Below are 24,584 nucleotides of genomic sequence, written 5' to 3' on the forward strand. Positions count from 1 at the left end.
TGTCTACTATTATATTTTATTTCAAATGAGTTAATCTACTTTAAGAATACAACAAAAGGACTTTTCTGTTAATAGTTTCCTTTGGATTCACTTACTTCTACAAACCAGTGCAATTTAGCTTGGTGTTTCAAAGAAAAATGACAGACCAATTTCTTCAACCTGAACATACTTGAAAACTAATTTTTTCTAATCGAACATTTAAGCTGCCTTTTCTCTACTAACTACATCTCAAATAATATACTTTCTCTTTATTAAGATATCCTAATAAATTAAAAAGACAGAATTTAAATATCACGATTTTGCAAACCCCTAATAAAATAATGGATCTAGGCAATGATTATCAATGACCGTGAACATCACAGAGAGACAACCAACACTGCCGGAATCCAGCTACCAGTACACTCAACCACCTATGAAGCAATAGAAACTGAACCAAATCAAGATCAGATTAGCATTTACAGGAAATAAAAGAACAGAAGAACAGGTTAAACCACACATTAGATCGAGAGCATCACAACAGGTTACTACCTGCTATAATTCTTAATTATGATGTTACCGAGCAAATACTTTTTGATACACGCACAGGACATTTCTTCCAGGTCTCTTTGTGATTATCTCCATCTAAAAAGATGAGAAAAGTCAACAAGTAATAGCGTGTCTGTGGATGTGTTTACTGCGTTAAGACAGCAAAATGCACACCTTCATATCCGTCTGGAGCTGCTGATCTCAGAAGTACTTGCTTTCCTAGTGTTACTAAACTTTCTTTCACTGGGAAAAGTAGAGCCGAGCTGAGCCGAGACGTGGCAAGGCCCTGCTTCTGAGAAGATCGCTTTAGGAGTGAGGAGGCAAAGAAGCTGGGTCTGGTTCAGCCCCGTCAGGGAGACGTCAGAATGAGGGGCTGGCCCCCGGCTGCGCTGGAGGAGATGCCAGGTGCCAGCTCTTTGCTCTCAGGGTCCAGGAAACCCGGGGACTTCTCAAGAACCTTTCAGGACGTAAAAACTCTTTGTGTAACAGCACTGAGAGGTTGTGCTTTTCACTACACTGACATTTGCACTGATGATATTCAAGCCAGGGCGTGTAAAATCGCTGGCACCTTAGCACAAAGCAGGGCAGGGGCACCAACTGTGCAGGTCAACACTGCAGTCCTCACCAGGAGGAACTCAGGGGGGAAAAAGCACCAGTTTCACCTAAGAATATCCTTGAAGAAACGGTGAAAACTAACAACTGGGTGAAATCTTGACGCTTGAGTGCATGTCTTTTTAATATTCTGTGTGACGAAATAGGAAGTGCAGAGAAGAACCTGAGCTGTCCACTGGAGAATGACGGTCACCTCGAGGAAGAGAAATTGTGCCGGCTGCTCTATGTGTAAGCCGAACTAGCAACTTTTTCTATTCCCCATGGAGTAGTAGTATTCTTATATAAATAACTGGAAGACAAAGCTGCGTATCTGGTAAACATCTTCTCAAACTGAACCCAGTGAGCCAGACGCGTCAAGGAAAACACCTGAAGTGTTTGTTGCCAATAATAAAATTCAAGCTTTCAAGCAGAAATTCAGTTTTTGGAAAAATTATGCCTGCCGCCAGGAACTTTCACGAAAGCTTTCTCCGTACTCACAGATTCTTCTGATGGGCTCACTGCTGATCCTACCAATGGTTGTTTTGTTTTTTTTTTCAAATGGTATCATAACACATGCCAATATTTGGCAGATTTATGTAACTCCATGAATGAACATTTCCTCAATCACGTATGGGTAAGAAGATTCAAAGTACAAGAAAGACCGACAGATTTAAATGTAACAGAGCGAGAAAGCTTTATTGATTGGGGTTCAGCTTCTACTCTGCAACTCAACTTTAAGACTACCACTTAACAGAGTTTTACTGTAGGATCAAAGAATGACTACCAAAAAAAATACGAAAATACTCCTCTCTTTTCCAACTGCAGGTCTGTAGAAGGTGGGATTATCTTCACATATTTCAGCCAAACAATAAATCACAACACACTGAATACAGAAACAGTTACTAAGCCAGACATTAAAAAGAGCTGCAAAAATGTAAAACGATGTCACACTTCTCAATTATTTTAATAGTTATTTTTCATAAAGAAGTTATTTATGTTAACATATAATGGGGTTATTATTTTTTAATGAATTTATAAATAAATTTTCCTGCTTGAAGTTCTAACCCAGTAAATATTAATAGATACAACCCACACAGACGAAACATCCTTAATAATTTTTAAGAGTGTGAAGCGGTACTGTGACCAAAGGTTAGAAAACAACAGCTGCGAGAACTGGAGTCTAGGTCATGCTTCTTCAAAGCTCTCAGACATGACTTTGATTTCTCCTTCGAACAAAGATGGGAGCCCAGCACGAGTCGGGTGACAGGGAACCCAACTACTCCCCAGTTACAAGTCAGGATCAGGAAAATGCGGAGGCGGACGGCCCCTGGGGTCCTGCAATGTTCTGTTTCTTCACCTGAATGCTGCTCACATAAGTGTGTTTGCTCTGTGAAAATTCAGGGAGCCGCACACTTAGGACAGATGCATCATATATGTCTAGGTATATGGTATAGGCATTTTTCTAGGTATATCTTACACTTGAATAAAGTTTTTAAAATTCACGGTATAAGATGCATAACGACTTCTGCTTTGTTCTTCCAAACCCACGACGGCGTTCAGCTAACCAGAGTCATCGTATACAACTTACCTTGGAAAAGCCTGATGAAAATAATTCAAATATTTAATTTAAAAACCTCAGTACAGACAACTGTAACTTTTCAGGGTTAAGAGCTAAATACCATCAGGTCAGTTTCCTTACAAAGATCAGGAAGAGCGTTCTCTGCTTTTACCTCTCCAGCTTTTCGAACGACAGTGAAGTCACAACAAATTTTACAAAAATGAAATCAAATACAATTTATAAAAATGAAATCTCCCAATTAGAGGCAAAACTAAGAACGAATTCCCTTTAGGGTATTAAAGTGATCAAGCAGCCACTATCTCTGCTCATCTTCAACGCATCGGCGCAAGTCTAGACAAATACAGTGAGGCAAGAACACACAGAGAGCGCGAACTGGAAGGAAATGACACATGAACATTATGTAAAGATGAAATCATCCTCTTCATGGAACACCCCGAAGAAAAGCCAGCCATTAAAATACCACAGACTGCTCCCCCTGCAAAACAATTAAATACAGATAAATATGTCAGTACCAGTTCGCAGAAAGGGAAACCCACACACTTAATAAGCATCTGATAAGATACTTAACTGCACTAGTAACCAGAGAATCGCAAATAAGAACAGTAACATATGTGCCCAGACGCTCCATCTGGGGCATCAGGTTAGAAAAAAATTATAAGCTCAGGAATTATCAAGTACCAGCAAGCATGTGGGGAGCGTAACCGAGCACAGCCAGCCCAGCAAGAATGTGGGGAGCGTGACCGAGCACAGCCAGCCCAGCGAGCGTGTGGGGAGCGTGACCGAGCACAGCCAGCCCAGCGAGCGTGTGGGGAGCGTGACCGAGCACAGCCAGCCCAGCGAGCATGTGGGGAGCGTGACCGAGCACAGCCAGCCCAGCTAGCGTGTGGGGAGCGTGACCGAGCACAGCCAGCCCAGCTAGCATGTGGGGAGCGTGACCGAGCACAGCCAGCCCAGCAAGCGTGTGGGGAGCGTGACCGAGCACAGCCAGCCCAGCGAGCGTGTGGGGAGCGTGACCGAGCACAGCCAGCCCAGCGAGCATGTGGGGAGCGTGACCGAGCACAGCCAGCCCAGCGAGCGTGTGGGGAGCGTGACCGAGCACAGCCAGCCCAGCGAGCGTGTGGGGAGCGTGACCGAGCACAGCCAGCCCAGCGAGCATGTGGGGAGCGTGACCGAGCACAGCCAGCCCAGCTAGCATGTGGGGAGCGTGACCGAGCACAGCCAGCCCAGCAAGGATGTGGGGAGCGTGACCGAGCACAGCCAGCCCAGCGAGCGTGTGGGGAGCGTGACCGAGCACAGCCAGCCCAGCGAGCGTGTGGGGAGCGTGACCGAGCACAGCCAGCCCAGCGACCGTGTGGGGAGCGTGACCGAGCACAGCCAGCCCAGCAAGCATGTGGGGAGCGTGACCGAGCACAGCCAGCCCAGCTAGCATGTGGGGAGCGTGACCGAGCACAGCCAGCCCAGCTAGCATGTGGGGAGCGTGACCGAGCACAGCCAGCCCAGCGAGCATGTGGGGAGCGTGACCGAGCACAGCCAGCCCAGCGAGCATGTGGGGAGCGTGACCGAGCACAGCCAGCCCAGCGAGCGTGTGGGGAGCGTGACCGAGCACAGCCAGCCCAGCGAGCGTGTGGGGAGCGTGACCGAGCACAGCCAGCCCAGCGAGCGTGTGGGGAGCGTGACCGAGCACAGCCAGCCCAGCGAGCATGTGGGGAGCGTGACCGAGCACAGCCAGCCCAGCCAATAACCGGGCGGGACTCAAGGAAACGACACCTATGCCTGAGAGAGGGGGCTGTGAGGAGAAAAGGGGGAAACGCAATAAAGTAACACGAGAGGCTCTGCGTGGACCGGTAGTGACAGAGGACCACTAACTCGGGTCTGCACACCCGATCGAGAGGGGTCCCCATCTCACACGCCCCTTCACTGAACCGGCAGGTCCCTGTTCACCAGGCACTGCGCCCGTGCTGGGGACACAATAGGGAAGATTAGGTCCCTGCCCTCGGAGTTGACGTTCCAGTGAAGGAAACAATAAAGAGGAAACAGATAAAGCTACGGTTACGCGTGTGATAACTGCTACAATGGAAATAAAATGTGTGATTGTGACAGGAAGCGATGGGAAGGGAGGGGCTCCTATCCAGGGGATCGCCAGAGAGAAGAAAGCTCTCAGAGATCCGTGGGAAGAAAGGGAATCAGGCATCCCGCAAGCTTCGGAAAGATCTCCAGGAACTGCATCGAGGGCATCAAGTTCAGTCACCACTCTCCAGGGGAGACTGCAGATGTCCTGAAGAACATCCAGGTGCTGCCTTGTAACTGAACCCCAAGGAACCACCTTTAAGACTCCTGTTCCATAAAGTATGGACCACAGTGATTACAGCTAGCGTCCAATACATTTTGACCAAAGAGTTCAAGCTTTTTAGAGGGGGAAAAAGACACCAGCGACGTAAATGTTCTATGTCTCTAAAAAGGTTTCTGGAAAATTATTAGGATCCACAAACTTTCCCTTCATTCATTAAACAGAAGTTGAGTACTCATGTTTCCTTCCCATAGCACACGGCAGAGAAATGAGGATAAAGACAGAAGTTTCTGTCCTTAAAGAACATACCTCAACTCCACAAGGTTCAGGATTCTAGTTATTGCATTCACTAGTTGACTTTTACGATTAAAAGCCAGCATTGATTGCATGTTTGCAACCCTCCAGGCAACGTCCAGTTGACTTTTATGATTAAAAGCCAGCATTGATTGCAGGCTTGCAACCCTCCAGGCAATGTCCTACGAGTTTTTATACACATTTGAGGTCACGTAATACTCCCAACAACATACTACTACATTATTTCCACTTTAGAAATGAAAAACCAGAGGTAAGAAGGTTGCCTGATGTCAAAGAAGGAAGAACAGGCAGAGCAGGGATTCAAAGCCTGGGTTCTTAGCCACATTTCTATTCCCCCCTGGAATCCTGTCAGTGGTTTTCCCCGGACCAGAAGCACCACCGACCGTCACCCTGGAACTTATTAGCAATGCATATTCTCAGGGCCCATCCCCAGACCGGAGGAACCAAACTATGGGAGTGAACCAGCCACCTGAATTTTAACAAGCCCTCCCGGGGATTCTGAGGAATGATAAAGTTTGACAACCTCAGCCTCAAGTTTTCATACTCAGCTGTATGTATGTTAAAGGTGAAATGACTACCATTTTGAAAATTCCAAAATGCGAAATTGTGACCCTATTTTAAAAAGATCTAAATGATATTAATTCATTTCCTCGTTACCCACATCACGGCGCCTCCTCCCCCCTGGACTCTGTACCCTGATTAGACCGTCTAAAAAACAGTCAACTCTGATGGGCCTTCCTGGGAACTGAGCTACATTCCAAACATGAAAGGGAGCACAGAGGTCCAAACAGAATCTTCACAATTTGAATCCCAAGCCATATTAGGAAGAGGAAAAAAAACTATTTTGATTATCAGCTACAGAAGCTTGGCAAATCTGAGTCCACGGCTCCACAATCCTTTTCATCCTTAGCTCCACTCCAAACTTTTACAACCTCATTTTCACAAACTTCCAAGCGCCAAAAAAAGAAGTTTACAACCCTCAGAAATGTTTGATTCTCATGATTCACATTGCTGTAAGTACACATAAAGAGACACTGTCTTGCAAAGAGCAAGTTTTTAATCACAAGTAAAGCTAATCAGAGGCTTTTACTGTACAGGCTACAGCAGTACGTCCTAAAGTTTTCCCTGCCCCTTAGCTGGACCAGCCCTCTAGGGCACCCTGCCTGACCCTTCTCTGCTCAAAGAAGTATTTAGACCAGTGCCTTCTTTTGTCCCCAAATCAACTGCCCAATACGAACACCCCAGCTCCATGCGTATTCAAGGTTTCCTATTTCTAATAACGCCTTTTTCCAAAGGGAATGGAAGACCGGGTATCAGAGGTAAGTATGTTCAAGCACCTACCATAATTCGAGAACCTAACACATGCCAAGTAACTCTCTTAAGCCATTCACTTGCAAACACAAGTCATTCATTTTACCAAGTTCAGGATTCTACTTATTTTACATAAATTCGAAGCCAGCAGCATTAAGCAGTCCGAGCCTGGACCACGGGACGTCTGTAAAGCTGACTCAGTGCTCCCTGACTGGGGGAAGCCCACACTCAGGCAGTGTGTTCATCCGCCAGCTGCTTACACCGCCCACCGCCCGGCCACGCTCCCCCAAGGGCGGGCAGCCCCGCCAGGAGCTTCCTTCCTGGAAGGAGCAGCACCTACGTATTTTCCCCTCCCAAACCACCATCAGCTCCCCTGAGGACCAGAGCTGGTTCCAAGAAGCAAACTACCAAAGCTCTCCTGCCCACACAAAGCTCAGCAGAACTGGATCATACAGACACACACCAACCGCCCACAGACCTTCTCACCTGAGTGCTTGCGCTGCCCTTTAAAAGTCCAGTGTTTTCCACAAAACATCTCACAACATGCAGTCACCCTGACTAGTCCTTACTCTGCACTAACCCTGCCATTTCTAACCCTAAAACGGCAAGCATTTTACCAAAGCTGCGTCTGTGTTTTCTCATCTCCTTTCTGTAACCATCAGTGACAAGCAATTTAACCAGTAACCAGGCCAGTAACAAGCGAGCTCCCGCCACCCAAGGGAGAAAGAAAGCTACCCGCTCTTTCCTAAGTGAAGCTGACAATCATGCTTTCCCATAAGAACAGAAGGATTTACGAAGTGAGCCTTCAAGGAATAAAAACTGTTTTACACGCCTGGAAAAAAAAGATGTTTACGTATTCGTTCAGAGCAGGTATCAAATAATCTTGCTACATACAGCCACTTCGTCCTACCTCTTCGTTTAAAGAATCAGGAATCTAAGAAGGCAAAGCATAAAAGCACGCTCAAACAGCTCACCAGAGTTCACGTAAGATTTCAACAAAACACAAACCAGTTCCAGGGTACATAAATAAGGACCCATAAATTCACACTCTGTTCTAGGTTCTGTTGTTTCTAAAATGACTAACAACTTCCCTCACTTTAAATTAAGCTGCCATGTCCTTCCAAATGATCTCATTTAATAAAACTGACTTAAATCACTGATTGCAATTCTGTTTGAATTTCAGTGATGACAGCTGCAGCACATTTGTATCTTTGTCAGTGAAATGCTTTTAATAAAAACAAAAAAAACCTGATTGAAATCTCCAGTAAACAGCACCCAGTGCACCATCTAGTGGAAGCTGTGTAACGTCGTAATTAAATCTTTTTTGAAGGGTAGAAACCCTGAAAATTACACGGGGGCTACAGGCCCTATAGCTAAGAATACAGGTAAACACCCTACAAGCGGCCTAAATCTCTTTCCAACTTCCCACACTGCAAGAGGTGCTCATCGGAAGAGATCTCACTTTCTGTACAAATTAGCAGATGATAAAGGTTTCTTTATGGAATGTTCTGCTTGGGTGCTAGAAATTTTAATTTGACCAGAGGAGTAAAAATTAAGTAAAGACATTAATGCAAAAACAAATGAGTAAACAGAATCAGAGCCGAACGGACAAGCCCTATGTAAGGGATGCCTTACATGACAAATAAGTTATGTCAAAATGTACATGTTCCACCCAGCAGAGCACCTGCCATGAAAACAAGATGTCGCTTCATGACTAACAGCTCCATTCAGTAATAAATAAGACATTTCTATGTTCCTGATGACTAATAAATTTAACATAACCTAACAACTCCCTGGGTTCCCCAAGCCTTGACATCATTCAAGGGGACCCTCTCAACTACCCGTCTAACCCCACTTGCCATTAACCCCCAAAATCCCTTGAGTTACTCTCATCAAGGAAGAGATGATTTTTACATGTTCGACACTTCTAAATTTATAGTAAAAACTTCCTGAAACAAAATCATAACCAAAATGTGTTATGCTTCAGTTTTACTTACGTTATGAATATTAACTAGTTCAATTCAGAAAGCAGTACTCAAGTCCAATGCTAAGCCAGAGACGCAAACAAAGAAGATAAGGTTTTCTAACGTGGAAAACCTCCCAAAACTTAAAATAGAGATTTTTCACATAGCACCGCTAGGTTTTCTTACCTGTGTGAAAAATCACCTTTCTGGTGAAATTCAAACTATCTTAGCAACCTAAGAGGAAAAAAAAAAAAGCCTAAGAATATTTTACTTGGAAATAACCATCTCCACCTCTGACTGGTGTACATGGGAATCAAATCGGTATGCAGAAGCTTGCTTGACGGTGGGAACCGTACTGGACCGTGCATTAAACCCATAACAGGTATATAATAGCAGAAGTCTACAGACCTGGGGCAGAATTCCCTTCATCTCTAGGGCTCTGAGCTTACATACCTGCAAAATGGGCCTGAGGTGCACTACCTGCTTCTGGAGAGTAAGAGGATACCAATATTGATGCAGTGCAGTGAGCTTCTCAATTAAAAGACCTAAATGCAGTGCACCTGGAAGGGAGGACCTGCTCCAAGAGTCTGCCATTTCCGCTAAAACTCGTGACCTTCATTTCACTTGTGAACAAATGGTGAATGAGAAAAAGCTGTTACGCAAGTCAAAGAAAAGGTAACAGCAATTCAAGGTTTTTCATCACAGGTAAATCACATCACTGTAGTTAACTGCCTAGGACTCGTCTGCAAAGTATGACTGCGTGGGTAGCAGGTGCAGCCCTAAAACCTAAAGCCCGGAGGCTATGTTTAGAAAGGCTTTTTTCTAATTCGAATGCTAATGTTTAGAAAATAAGAAAAAGAAAACGAATCTCAAGTCTACACCCACCCACGAGGAGAGACAGAGACAAGGTGCCACCCCCAGACTCTTGCACACTAGCTCGGCATCGCCATCCACGTTGCTCCCCTCGTCCCCACCGCACGGCCCGCACTGCAGCCCAGACAAAGGTGAGTCACACTGCTGGGTCTACTTGTCACGGAAGAAAAAACCTCCAATAAGTTCACGTTAAAGGCTGTTTCGAATTTTAAAATAATAATAAGTAAATCATGTTCCTGTCTAAACGCACTGCAAAGCGCCCGTGTCCATGAAGGCTGTAACTCACACCACCTAAGTACAGACACCTTTCCCACTTTAAAAAAAAAAAAAAAAAGCCACTTGGCTTATCGTTCCTTATCAGCAGGTCCCCTGCGCCGCGAGCCGGACTGACTCAACTCCGCGTCTCCCCTCCACCTGCAGGGCTCCCCGCCCCCGCGCCCCGCCAGGTGCAGCGGCCGTGCGCTCCCAGCGGAGGCGCCCCGAGGCGGCCGGGAGGCTCCGGGAGACGCGGACCTGCCGGCCGCGGCTGCGGGAGAGCCAGGGAGCCCGCCCCGCGCCCGGGCTCGGACGGGCGCTGCAGCCCCAGCGCCCCTTACCTGCTCCGGGCGGCCGTGGCCGCGGGAAGCGCGCTCGGTCCGGCGCAGGCAGCCCCGGCCGAGGTAAGGAGGCTGCTACCGCGGCCGCCGCGAAGGACAATCAGCAGCCTGCGGACTCGGCACCGCCGCGGCGGGCGCAAGACGCACGAGTCCGGTAGCCCGGCCCCGGCTCCAGCCCGCCGCCCGGCGGCGGGGCGGGGCCGAGGCCGGAGGGGAGGGGCGGGGCGGGGCCGCTCCGCCCGCGGGGCGAGAACGCGGTGGACGCTGTGTAAGAGGCGCCTGCTGATTGGCTGCGATAGGGGTGCACGTCTCCGATTTGAAGACAGGCTCGCCAGCAGCGCTCCCTCATTGGTCGGTACGTGAAAACAAAGCAGAGCCCTGATTGGTGGAAGCCCTGTAGCTCCTTTCCCCCTACCCCAATCATCGAAGCTCCGCCTCCGCCCGCTCCGCCCCCGGGTGGCTGCAGAACCAGCTGTTTCGTGTACCAGCTAGCTGCCTTCCTTAAGGGAACCCCGGGTGCCCAGGTTCCTTTGCTAGAAGCGAGCTTCCTTATTCCACCAAGAGTCTTTGATTTCCGTATGAACTTGTTGAATAGCAGCTAATCCTTAACATCGCTTAGATTTAGAGCGACCTCTTGGGTGTTCTTTAAAATGCTGCCTAAGATTCACAGGGAAATTGGCATATGCAAAAAGAAGGTGTGAAATGTTTTCACCCCTGGCGAGATTATGCTGTGTTTTTTTGTTTTGTTTTTTTACCTTTCCGTGTTCCATATTGAACGTGTATTACTTGTATAATTAGAAAAAAAAATGTTTAATAGGACATGAATAAGTTACACAGAATGATAAAGGCAAACTTTGAGGATATCCGTGGGAACTAATCCTTCCACAACAGAAGAAAATACAGTAATAAACGCAACACCTGAGGGCCATCAAAAAAAGTACACCCTTCAGCTGTCTTAAAGAACTTTATAAATATGACTGAGCTGTCTTAAAGAACTTTATAAATACTCTTTCCATATAACTACTATTTACCCAACATATAGTGTATAATGAACTGCCCAGTGAGCAGATTCATAGCAAGAAGTGAGAATACAAAATACACAATAAAGCTTTAACCAAAAAATTAGACTACAGAAAGAAATTTAGAAGATGAACTGGAGAACTCAGCTAATGGAGGGAATTTTAAGAAAGAAAGGAACATGACAGCCGTCGGAGATGAGGCTTAGATTTTGAAGATTGAAGCAGAGGGAGGAGGGAGTGGAGATGAAGACCTACAGTCATCTGAGCTCTCAGACCACGCCAGCCAGTCTAGAAAGCGGGCGAAGTATATCTCACCTGGGGACCACACTCGCTTAACCCTCTCTAGCTGCTTTCCTCTTCTATTTGTTCTTTTTGTCATTCCCACGAGGTTCTGAAATAGGCTATTTGAAGTGAAGCACTTCACCCAACAGCTCCATAAAACTTACAGTGTTGAGACAAAATGCAGATCGGCAAAAGTCAAGCGTAAGGAAGGAAAGGAATGTTAAGGTAAACATGAACTTGAAGTGATGTAAGGGCAAGAAACCTCATACAAAGAATGAGACAAATCTTTTTTTCTCTCATTTCTGGAGAATAAGGTAAAGCTCTTTGGAGGACAGAGTAACCTCATTACCTAACAAAGACTTTTTTATAGAACCCTTGTAAGAAATGGAATTCTAAACGCTAGTCTGAAAATATGTGTCCCAGAGTATTCTGAGAAAGAAACTTAGTGTTGAGATCTAGTTATGTTTAAAAGAAGAAGAAGGGGGTGCGGAGGAGGGAGGGATGAGAAGGGCTTAGCACTCCTAGTAGTTTATTCCACAATAACACCTAAGATTCTGTCACTAACATTCTTTCTTTGAGATCAAGTAATTTATATCAAAGATTATTCTTTTATTCACTTACTCACCAAACATGTAATCAATACTAATTACCAAGTACTACTAGTTGCTGCCGTGAACTAGGCACTCAGCTAAGTATAGTCTTGAACAAGACAGACTGGAAGCTATTTATCAGTTGGAGAAGACAGATAATGAACCAGGGAACAGATAAATTACAGAAAGGGATCAGGACAAAGAGGGAAACAGTGACCTGAGGGGTGGGGGAGTGACTGTAAATTGGGAAAAGAGAGAGGAATACTCTAAGGAGAAACGCTCTAGGAGAAATGCTACGATTGGAGGCGCCACCTAAGTGAGAAACCACAGCTCTACACAGCTGCAAGGCTACGACATTCCTGGCAGAGGAAAGAGCAGGGCGAAGGCCCTGAAGGAGGAAGAAAAGCGACGTGTTAGAGGAACAGAGAGAGGGCCAGGTGGCTAGGCTGGTGCGGGAGGGGGGTCCCAGATGGGCAGAGAGGACGGTGGGGCCTGGTAGGCAATGGCGAGAAGTTTGAATTCTATTGCATGGATTCCTGATGTGTTGCTCAATACTTCAAGCGTCAGTGAAAGGTAGGCCTTCCCTCCACTTCCCCAGGTGGGCTGTTTTCTTCCAGAAAGGGGCAAAGGAGATTTCTTTCTCCTAAGTTGCTAATATTGCAATAAGATCATTAACTTTTTAAATGGGCGCTCATTGACTATGTCAGTCTATCAAGCATAGATCTATGAAGAGCGGACTATTTGCCAGGGACAGGCCGGGTGTGAGACACAGACCCGGGTGGGGCTAGAGGCAAACCAGCTCTGCACAGGCGATGGGGGAGCTCAAGGGAGCTCTGAATCAGGAGTCATCCCAGTGACAGGGGACAAGGTTCCAGATCCAGGGGCAACGGCAGATGAACACTGGGCAGCAGGCAGGAGGAAGGGAATCTGATGCGAAGCCTTAGAGACCATGGCACACCAAAAAATCAACTCTCCGCACATCACAAGCTTGCCTCGCATGGGTGGACCCAGAAGGTGGAAACAAAAACCCACTGAGTGACAACATTCCGAAGGCATGGGGGCTGACAAAGTATGAAAATAAGCTGATCGTTGTTTCACATCATCATCTCCTTCATTTCTTCAACAAAGGTCATTAAAATTAGCAGATACCCACTTTTCACTGTGACATTCTTTTTTGGATAGCAATGGGTTAAGAGTGTTAATCCTATTCGACCAGAATTAGGACAGAGCTAAAGCCCCTGGGGTAGAGATCTGTGCTGCTCGTTCCCGCCCTTCCCTGTGCTTGCTGGTGCCGCTGTTTCTCAGTTGAAGTTACAATTAGCAGATATCCATAAGGGAAGAGAGACAGCGCCTGCCAATCAGAGGAAAGCCTGGGAAATGTCATAGAATCTCAGTACATCTGACTGATGGCGCGTCAAAAGATACAGCAACTAAGAAATTTTAAAATGCAGTCTTTGCAATGTCTGACACAGTGCTTCAAAGCCACTGAAGAGTAATTCCTCTACCTTAATAATAGAGTTCAAAAATTAATTATAAGGATAGAGGGGTGTCTTATAGAAGCCAAAGATTGGTCTGGCCAAAAATTTCGTTCGGGTGATGTTGTGGGAAAGCCCGAATGAACTTTTTGGCCAGCCCAGTATAAGCAAATTAAGCCAGTCTTCAGGAAGGCTGGGAGCCAGAGACGGAAAAGCCATGAGAAACTCAGCTGAAGTTTTCTCTGTCTTCAGACCTGCCTCTCTCTACACTTCTGCTCTATTCTTCTCCAGAAAACAGCTTTCCAAGCTCCTGTGTCCGTAAGTAAGAGTAAAGCTACCCCAGACACACACACACACACACACACACACACGACTGAATCAACTCCCTTGACCCAATCCCAGGTTCTATGGAGAGAAGATATAACTGGCCCAGCTTGGTCTCCCCCTCCCCCCCATCACCTATGGTGTGGGGAGGATGGAGGTCACTGGCATGGCTGCTAAGTAACATCCCTGTTGATGGGCAGAGATGTCCAGGTGAACAGGCACTGGGTAGATGACCAGAGAGGTCTTCATCGTGTCCCCCAGTCAGTGAGACTCCATTCTCTACTCAGTGACAGTCTTCCCCTGTCCTTTCACACTGACGTAGAGGCCAGCTTTCTTGATATCTCCCTACTCCAGGTGGCTTCCCGACACCAAGTACCCTTGTCTCTTCCAGTTTCAAGTTGCCGTTAGCCTTCTACTAATTCCAAATCCCCCTGTCTGGAGGATACGTCTTGACCTCAGTGTATTTAAGGAACAAAAGCACTTGCCAAGTTGGTGACCTTGCTCTCGGCTCTGATGAGACCAGCGTGTAGGGCAAACAGAACCTCGGGGCTGGATGGAAGCGGAAGGCGAAACTTTGCCCAGCACTGTCCCTTCAGCATGTCCTCAGAGGGAAGCCTGCCCCTGCCCAGATGAAAACCTGGATGGTCTCATCACTGTGCTGATGGCTGTTCAGTATTCAAACCCTTTGATCAGTTTAAGCCACGGGATACAGTTTTAATTCAGAAATTTTAATACAAATGCCAACATTTTGATCAACACTTCGAGCTTCATTGACCTGAACTTGAAACATCCGACTGTGCCTCTCACGACCTAGACAATGCAGTTTTCTCTGGCTGCCACCCCCGTAGTTTCTGGTCCCTGAAGCCCACCTTCCACAGGTGTTCCCACTGGAGAAGACCCCTCCAGGTATTGTGACGTCAGCATCTCCAGCGCAGCTCCCTCCTCTGGCCCTCAGGAAATGCTCATACACGCTTTACGGGCAACAGTGGTGGGGCGCAGCTGCTCCCAGAGCACGCGGGTCCCCCTCCCCTGCCCTCTCTCTCTCTGAACTGCTGCCTCAAGCTGCTACCTGCAGCCTCTCCGCTTTGGATGCCTCGGGTGAAAGTCAGGCATTCCAAACCCCGGAGGACACAAATCAAGCTGCCCTGTGGTGCTTCTGACACCCCCTCTCCTGTGAGATAAACAGGAAGAGCTTGGACGAGTGGTTATGTGGGACTCAGCATCGCTTCCCTCAAAGAAAACCTTCATAGGTTCTTCCCTGCACTCTACCGCTGCCCTGTTATCCGACTTTGAGTGAGGGATTCTGAAGAGGCCTCAAAGGGCTGAGCTATTTCCTTTGAGATTTGCTTCTGGCTCTGGTAACTTTCAGAATTTTACATCTATCGTCTCTGGGTGCCTCAGTCAAATTTTTACAGCTGCATCTTGTCGTACTAGCGCGAGCCTCCGAAAACTGCTTTCTTACCACCAAGGACACAGAGCGATAAAAACTTGTTCTCTAAAATCATAGGCTGTCAGAAACTTAGCTGTTTGAGTGTCAGTGAGAATGGAAGAGTCACTCTTTCCTGGACGATGGGAGCCTGTGTGTCCCTTCGACACAAGGACGCAGCCTTGATTTCCTCAGGTGCAGACCTTCGGATAAGAGATCTGGGGAAACAGCATTCCATGTTTATCTTAACTTTATGGTTACCAAGGAAATAGGACTCTGAATCCACCTTTCAGCTCATACTTGATGTCAGCAAGAATATTACTAAATGTTAATAAAATATGACTGACGGGCTTGCTCTGCTCTGAGTCCATCACAACACAGTCTCACCTAAATCTGACCTGAACGCCACCCTTCCCACACGCCCTGCGATAACGCCGCTCTTCCTCAGTCTGGGGAGGTCCTCTCCGGGCTCCCCTGTTACAGGATCAGAAGCCTAACTACGCGAGGCTCCAGGTTTGTCTCTGATGGTGTTTGACTGCTGGGCTTTAGCATCAATGACCGATTCTTCCCAGATCAGGTCACTAGCTCCTAGGTCCCCAGGTTCTGTTTTCATGCCTGCATCTCCTTTCACTGCACCAAGCCCCACACACTCACTGCCACCGTTGTGCATCACCGGTCAGCCCGAATCCTGCGACTACAATGATATAACACACAAAACACCATAAACATAAGCACCTGCAGATACTCACGTCTGCTTGCTCCAGAAGAAGAGCCAGCGGAGGGTATAACAATTACCTGAAGGGCTTTTGAAAGTTACAGAAGCCCTGAGATACTGATACGATCTCGCCTGCTATTCTCTTCCCAAATACGCATCCTTGACTAACTCATTCCAGCAGTGACCCTGTTGGTGAGGGGCGAGTACCTGCAGGTATGTTCGGGAGGTCGAGAGACTCTGCTTTGTCCTTCACTAATCCGGGGCCCTTCGTCAAGATTCTAGGCCTATCAATTTGGGGGAAAATTTTTCCTCTGAGCCCAGAGCACCAGCTTGATGTTGCTTACGAGTGAAAGGAAAGAAGCTGTCCCCATGGTGACAGGGACTTCGCCTGACTTATTCACCAAGTCTGGCACGGGGTCGGTGCCCAGTGAACGTTTGCTAACTGAATTAATCTGGAACTCGTTTTAAGATGGGAGGGTTTCAATCCACCAGTGGTACCTGAGCAAGAAGCACCCATCCAAACGACTAGCAGCGACTATGGTCTATCCGGCAACTTTTCCAGATTGGATTCTGATGCAGTTGGCAACTGACTTTCTCCTCAAGGGCTTCTAGGTGTGAACTGAAAGCTGGCTAATAACGCTTAGCAAGAGGGGTGAGGAATGACAGCATGATATGTGGGTGAATGATCCCATGAACACAAGGCTGCACGTGGGCCTCAGCATAGCTGTCACCAAGTGTGTTACAGTAAGACAGTTAAGGACCTCTGGGCTAATGAGACACATTAAAGAGACTGATAATTGCTTCAATGCCGGGGTGCTCACCTGAGGAGCCTCAGCCTGTGTGTGGTCTCAGGTGCGCCTGTAAGACATGCCTATCTGACGGTCACACACACACAGGCGCACACGCGCGCACACACGCACACACACGCACACGCACACGCGCACACACACACACGCGCACACACACGCGCACGCACACACACACACACGCACGTGCACACACACGCGCACGCACACACACACAGACACACACACACACAAAGTTCCTCGTACTAAATCGAATATGCCTTCATCCTCCCAAGTTTGGAAAGCTGTTAATTTGAAGGAGTTTGGAGTAGTTTTGAAACACTCTTCAGGGACTTCCCTGGTGGTGCAGTGGTGAAGAATCCACCCGTCAGTGCAGGGAACATGGGTTCGAGTCCTGGTCCAGGAAGATCCCACATGCCGCAGAGCAACTAAGCCCACGCGCCTAGAGCCTGTGCTCCGCGACAAGAGAAGCCACTGCAATGAGAAGCCTGCACACCGCAACAAAGATAGGTCCTGCTCGCCACAACTAGAGAAAGCCCGCGCGCAGCAACGAAGACCCAATGTAGCCAAAAAAATATATATATATATATATATATATAAAAATTTATAAAAAAGAAGAAAAAAACACTTTCAATCCACGGCATTTGAGGTGAGCATAAGACAAAGAATTTTTTAATTGCATTTGGCATTTTTGAAAAAGACCAAAACTCTTTTCGCCATGATTATAAAGTGAGAACAATGATAACATACCCCAAAATGAGTCCTATCTCTATTTAGCCACACTCATTGTGCAAGAACAGCCCCAAGGTACAAAGAATACCATCACTTTGCAATGCTTATGATTGGAATAAGTGTTTTACATTGAGAAAGAAACGCATTGATAGAAAAGTTGAGAAAAAACAGAGACAGTGAAATGGGTTGCTCAGAACTTATATTTAATTAATAGTCATCTTTGTACTTACCTTGTTGAGCTCACAAGGGAGAGAGTCACAAGCACAATCACTCTTGTTCTACTTTTGTTCCCCAGAGCCTACGATCCACCATCCTTCGTTAACTAGTGCTGACCTGGAAATGAGAAGCTTCCTCACCAAGCCACTTGGAAACTGAGTGACTCCTTCTTGCACACAGAAGATTAAGAAATGCGTAAGGAGGAGCCATTGCGGAATGGAAAGCCTTGGTGCTGCGGCAGGAGAAACAATCTGCGGGTGTGCACACACAGACGTTGCGCTGCCAACTAAGACGGCGCTTGAGGAGACGGCACTCTTGTTTTGTTGCCTCTATTTTCTTAACTCTTGTAGTTTTCTCATGACTACCCCTTTATCCCCAAATTCCCTCTCCCTGGTAAATGAGCAGGAAACAAAGGAACTTAATAGATAAGTCTCTGAGATCTGAGTTTAAATTCTAAGATTAAAAAAACAGAAACCATGTAAGCAAAAAAGATAGAGACAGACACACTAAGTAATAATAAATTTGAGATTACAGACCTGACTGATACCACCTCAGGCAGGTGATCAAGGCCAATGTCAAGAGTGATGACAAGTCATGTTGACAGTGTGTGTGGTCTTCCTTCCCAGAACCCAGAACCCCCGTCTAAGCATGGGAGAAACAGCAGACAAATCCTAACAGAGGAGCATATGCTACAAAATAGTTAACCAGTACTACTCAAAACTGTCAAGGTCCTCAAAAACGAGACAGGTCCGAGCCCGTCACAGCCAGGAGCAGGTTAAGGAAACGTAACAAGTAAACGTAATATGGTAGCTTAGATGGGATCCTGGAAGAGACAAGCAACGCCGTGTAAAACTAAGGAAAGCTGAATAAAGTATGGGCTTTGGTTAATCACAATGTATCGATGTTGGTTCATTAATTGTGATGAACGTGCTAGGTTCCTAAAAGGGAAAACTAGGTGTGTGGTATATGCGAACTCTCTGTACTATCTTTGTTATTTTTCAATAAAGGTAAAACTGCTTTAAAAATGAAGTTTACTTTTAAGAGATTATATATATGTTTGCGCACGTGTATATATGTATACACGAAGGATACTGAAGTAGCTCAAGAGCTCGTGGAAGATCTGGACACCCAAGGTTGGGAGGAAGCAGTCAGGTCCGCAGCAGCCCCTCTCAACTGTGGCGCTGCATTCAGTGCGACTCAGCTCTGTCATCCCTCAGGCACTGTGTCCCTCGGTCCCACGTTTCAGTCCCCAAAGAGAAGAGCCCATTGCCTGCGCCCGGCTGTCTTCACCCTGCCCAGGTTTTGGTGCTAGAATCATGGCTGCTGTCCCCATGCCTGTGTCCAGGCGACCAGTTCATAAAAGGGGAAGCTGTGACCCAGGCAGGTCCCCTTCTGGAAATACTGAGTCAGATGCTGTAAGTTAAGAAGAGGCTTAGCTGATAAAGTCAATAGCCTAAAACTTCAAGGCCAGATGTCCCAAAACAAAGGACAAAGGAGCATCCTTGTCATTTGCATTTGCCATTTTACATGCTAGAAAAGCTCTTCTGTTGATTACTACATTTTACGAAATCAAGATTCATAAAAACTGATTTCTAAAAGAAATTGGTTTAGCCCCCAAGGACTCACGCCAACTCTCCTGACTTCTAAATACAACTCCTTAACTTTTTAAAAAACTATTTTAAGGAAAGTCTGCAAAGGTTCACGGTGATGGAAACCATGGAAGTTTTGCCACATTGGTGCAGAGGCAGGGAGACCAGTGCAATGGAGACCCCCCTAGGAGAGGCCTGGGATGGTCAACGACTGAAGGGCTGCCGCCCCCCCAGCCTCTGCTAGGCCACGTGGCTGGCGCCTTGGCAGAAATTAGGAAAAGACACCACTCTTCAAGATACTTCACTTCCGTTTGCTGGAAATTTGCTGTAATATGCTGCTTTTGGTAGAACAAGACACTTCACTCCCACCTGCCAGGACTAATAAAACTACAAACGTGTGATACCTATGACATAACCACGGTTGCCTGTGTGCTGCCCAAGCTACGTGACCCTATGCTGTCACTCTGGGCGCCACCGCCTGCTACGAGCAAGTGTCGTTTATTTAGAGCTTGGCAAGCCTGAGCTCACTTTCATGCCTCCTTGTATATGATTCTCCCAACAGAGTGGGCGTTCCAGCTGTCACAGGTAATCGTTATTTTGTTTACCTTGGATTGAAATAAAGAACGCAGCTCTTGCACTGATCCTGTAATTGCAATGCCTTTAACCGTAACAGTGGGGTAACAGCAGTTGTGGTGCTGAGGTGTTATGATCTTTAAGTGGGAAAACACCTCAAAGCACTGTGCCTGGGACCTCACAGACCACAAGGTCTCCCTGGATTCCTGGTTCCTTCTTCCCCACATAAAAACACTGCATGGCTCACCAGAGCAGGCTGGGATTCTCTGATGAAAAGCCGCAGGGCTGTTCTCCCGGAAGTGCTCTCAGATACACAGGACTCCATCTCTGTGCGCTGGGACACGGAACGGTGTTTTACCTGCCCAGATCCAAATAAACGCCATCAGTAGGCGGTGTGTGTTCGTTTTTTCTGCGAGAATTGTACTGCAAGAAGCAGGCTATGACTTCTATTTATTCACTAGAGAACCAACTTCTCCATGTAATGTAATGAAGCTTTAGAAATCCCTTTCAAAGACATTTTCTCCTTGAAAAAGATTTGCTGGCTTCATTTCTTTATTCAGAATGAGACTGTGTCTTAAATTAGCTGAATTTTGAGTTATGTTTGGCTACACTGAAGTAAATAAGCACATAAATTCAGAGGGGGTATTTAAATATTGAAAATTCCATTCATAAACACACACATTTATCCCTACAAATGAACCTTCTGGTGCCCTTCGCTGCCTCCAGAAGGGAAACTGCTCTGCTTAAGGCACTGTGGGGATCATCTGTTTACTTCTTTCAGTCACACCTGGGACTTCTCCATGTAAAGGAATCAGTCAGTATCTCTGGAGGGGAAAAATCTGAGAGATGAACATGAATTGAAGGAAAAGAAATGAGTTGAGGGAGAGAAATGCCTTGGAGGAGGGACTTCCTTTGGGGTCCAGCATGGTTAAACTGTTTGAAGCAGCAACGAGCGATATATGTTTGCAGAAGAATGAGGATACCAGCTGGGATGGAAGATTTCTGTAGGGAAGGGTCGGACAATGATGGGATGACCTAGATTTCCAGGCTGAGAAAGTTGGATCAGGTCTGAAAGCCAGCAGGAATTGCTAAAGCTTTTTAGCTTGTGAGGAAAATGGTATTTAAGGAAAATTAATCTGGTAGGGGAAAAAAGACTGTTTCAAAGTAAAATCATTGAAATTATTTTTTATTTTTTGCAATACTAGTGAGAAAGAGGACCCTTACAATCAGCCTACTTCAAAAAATAGACTTTTGAAGTGACCAAATACCTAAGGATAGTGGAGCTGGGCATGCTGAAATGACTGCATATTCTTTTCATACCCTCTTTGCCTTACATGCTCTTAATACTCAGGGTGAGTGCCAAATCTTTGTTTCACAGTTGTTGATGTATAGTTGTATTTTTTTCAGTAATTTAAAATGATTATTTCATTTCTATTCATTTCTTTTCAAATCATCTATTTCCACATGTTCAACTTCTCATGTGTCTTTTGGTGTGTGTGTGTGTGTGTGTTACAGTGGTTTGTTGCAAATGAAGGCCCTGGGAAAGGCCCGTGAAGCAGCTTCCCCCCTCACTGTAACCGGAAGTGATCTTGGGAAAACAGGGCTCTCCCTGAGCTCAGCATCCTGGGAGGAAGAGGCCTGCCCTGGGATCCCCTCAGGGCCCAGAGCCCATTGTGAAACACTCTGATCAAGAAGCTTCCTTCCCACAGGGCACCCAGGAAGCTCACCAGTCCCAGATCTATGCCTCACCCGAACTTGGATCTGGATGGTTTCAAACCTTAATGATGCTGCTAGAAGCCAGAAAGAAGAGCTGGCATTTCACATATGTAAGCAGTTTTCTATCCTGCAAAAGAGAGAGACCAGAATATATCTCTGGGGCAGTCTGTTTTGGAAAACCAGAAAGAGGTTAATTACAGATCTGTAAATAGACACCAAATGAGAAAGACCTTTTCATGCTATTTCTCTGTACATCTAAATTGCTCCCTGTTAAGTAAGAGTAATAGTGAACACCTGTTAAATATCTTACCTGGATTCTGGCATTCAGTCCTCACAGTAAACACCATGGGATATATATTATTATCTCTATTTTACAGATGAGAAAAGTGAGGTTAGTGTGATTATGTTAATTGCCCCCTTTTTTTTTGGTCACACCATATGCAACTTGTGAGATCTTAGTTCCCCGACCAGGGATTGAACCCATGCCCTTGGCAGTGAAACCGTGGCGTCCTAACCACTGGACCACCAGGCAATTCTCAATTGCCCAAATTTAGATGATTAATAATTGGCAGAGCTGGGGATTAAACACGTCTGCCTCATGTCAAAGTCAAAACCCTCAACTGTCATTCTTAACCCTTCGGATTACATTTTCTTTATAGAATTTTTTTAAAGAATTTATTTAGACTGCACTATGTTTGCAAGCCATTACTTGTTTTCATAGATATGTGTGTTTAGCTTTGCAGATACTCATGGAAGATAAAAAAAAAACCTGCTTTTCTGAAAAATTTAGAGAAACACAGGATACATTTTGGGCCACTTCTGGGCCACATGATGAAATGAATCGCACAGCCAAGGAAGGAGCCAATCTTCCAACTCATGTAAGGAGTCCTGTGCTCCGGGACCTGGGACAACCTAGCAGCATTGACCCTGACAAGGAGAAGTAGAGCAGGAGAAAGGCAGTGGAGACCTTGTGTTGACTGACCACATGAAAGTTGGAGTGTATGTAGTCCCTGTCCTGAAGTAGTATTGAGCTGACCATTAGCTCAGAGGCCTAGAAGTTAACGCTTTTACTATGTGTCTAAAGGAAATGCTCGTGACTCAAGAGTAGGGAGAGAGAGGGAGGCAAGAAGTTTTGTGCAACAAAACTTTGAAAAGTCCTCCCACGCCCACCTCTGACCTCCATTCTCCACAAACACAGCAGGCAGTCCCCAAACCTCTCTCTGTCACTCTCAGCTCTCCCTGGCACCCAGGCCTGCTGGCTCTTGTCTCTCCTTGACGCAGTCTCTTCCCTTTGATTCCTACTCACCATCCTCTCCCGTGGGTGAAACTCCATCCTTGCTGGAGTACATCCCTGCTGTCACTTCTCCATTTTCTCTAAACCCAAATCCAGCACCATAAAAGCCCAGCAACTAAGCTGAGAAAGACAAAATTCCCTTTAGCAGGTGTAAAAGGGGAAAAGCCATGAACACTCACCTGTTAACGGGACTTTACTTTTGCCATCTTATCACGTGAGGACCAGGTGAAACTTGGGTCCCCCAGGTCTGCATGAGCATCTCCTTCTGCTTCCGCTAAGAAGTCTCAGGCAAAACTAGGCACTGCTTTTCCCAAATACAAGCCCTATGCTGGGGAAAGACTGCCGCTTGAAGAGTTATGAAATGGCCAGGAAACGGCAGGTGAGGAAGTTCAGTCTCCAGCCCTGGAGCCACATGGGTGGGGCTTGATGACGTAGGTGCCGGTTGACCACGGACGTGTTATTTCACCTCTCAACGCCCTGGTGTCCTCATCTGCAAAACTGGGATCTGGACATTCATTAAGCCAATATCTATCGAATGTCTACTATGTGCCACGCCCGTGTTAGGTTCTGGGGATACACAATGAACAACACAGAAAAACAATCCCTGCCCTCATAAGCATACCTTCCAGTGGGATGATAATAGCCATATTTACCTCTTAGTAGTTACTGTGAGAATTAAATGAGATAATAGTAATAACACTGAACACCTATGTCATGGTTATTATGTTCAGAATGACTGTAAGTACTTGGCATGTTTATTAATTCAAGGAGACTTTACTTTTTCTTGGCCGTCTAGTGGAGCCTATCAGGGATGGGACACAAGAGAAACAAAACATACTGAGATGGTTGCCCAAACAATGAAAAGTTATATGATAATCAAAGTACTTCTTTTTTCTTAACACATTAAATAATAAGATCCAGTGACACGTTTAATGATACCATAACTTTGAAAAACTAACGAGTCCAGATGTAACTAATTTCCGCATTCAAGTTCACAGGCATCCACTGGCTTGTAGACCCCAGGATTAATTCAACCATCATCATAACCCTAGGAAGTAGGTATTATTATTCTTATTCCTTCTTATGGATGAGGAAACTGCAGCACCGAGAGGTTACGTGGCTTGTCCTCGGCTCCTGAGTGATGGAGCTGCGATCCGCTCCACGGCCAGCGTTCTTAACACAGTGTAAGGTTGCGGTCGGGGTTGCGGTCGGGGCTTGCCTCGTGGTCAGGGTCAATACCGCTGGCTGGTGGTTGAAAGGAGTGATTGAATGCGTAGTAGAAGCGTTAGTGAGAGAGGGTATCTAGGGCATGAGGGATCGTCTGCACCAGTATTAAGAAAACCCTTAAAGGGAAAAACTCCACTGTGTAGCGACGAAGACCAGGTAGGACACAGTGCCTACCTTGACTCTGAGTCTCGGAGGCTCGTCCAAACCCAGTGCTGCCTGGCTGTGAGCTGAACACCAAAGACTCTGGGGTATGTGACGATGCAGGGGAACGTTCTTGGGTTGATGAAAGCCTCTTATTTTTATTTGTATAGTCCCACATTAATTATTGGGATGTTTCTGTACTTCTAGTAGGTACTGTCACCAAAAGACCCTAGCACCTAAATCATTGTGGCAGAATAAAAAGAACACTTTTCATCTTGCAGAGAAGGGTGGCTGCTCTTCTCCCTGCTGTCATCTGGAAACATGAGAGGTCAGAGGTGCAGGGATGGAGGAGGTCCCCCAGGCCCCCTATAAATAGTCATTGAATTGAAAGGTGTTGAAAAGGGAAAGAAACTTACAC

At 46.3% G+C, this 24,584-nt stretch overlaps 1 protein-coding gene across 4 annotated transcripts in view; it reads right to left on the reverse strand.

Moving 5' to 3' along the window:
* MPP7 (MAGUK p55 scaffold protein 7) overlaps positions 1–24,584 on the reverse strand; it is a 413,704-nt gene that overhangs the window by 241,137 nt on the left and 147,983 nt on the right. For 2 of the 4 annotated variants that reach the window (XM_030832320.2, XM_030832311.2), the window contains exon 1: positions 10,042–10,235. The exons of 1 other annotated variant lie outside the window; for it this stretch is intronic. The gene's annotated coding sequence lies outside the window, so the exon portion shown is untranslated. Of the gene's footprint in view, positions 1–8,758; positions 8,807–10,041; positions 10,236–24,584 lie in introns of those variants that run through there. One more of the 4 variants, XM_030832315.2, reaches the window with a different exon arrangement.

The sequence above is a fragment of the Globicephala melas genome, chromosome 2 (assembly GCF_963455315.2).
Source record: "Globicephala melas chromosome 2, mGloMel1.2, whole genome shotgun sequence".
NCBI classification, from domain to species: domain Eukaryota; kingdom Metazoa; phylum Chordata; class Mammalia; order Artiodactyla; family Delphinidae; genus Globicephala; species Globicephala melas.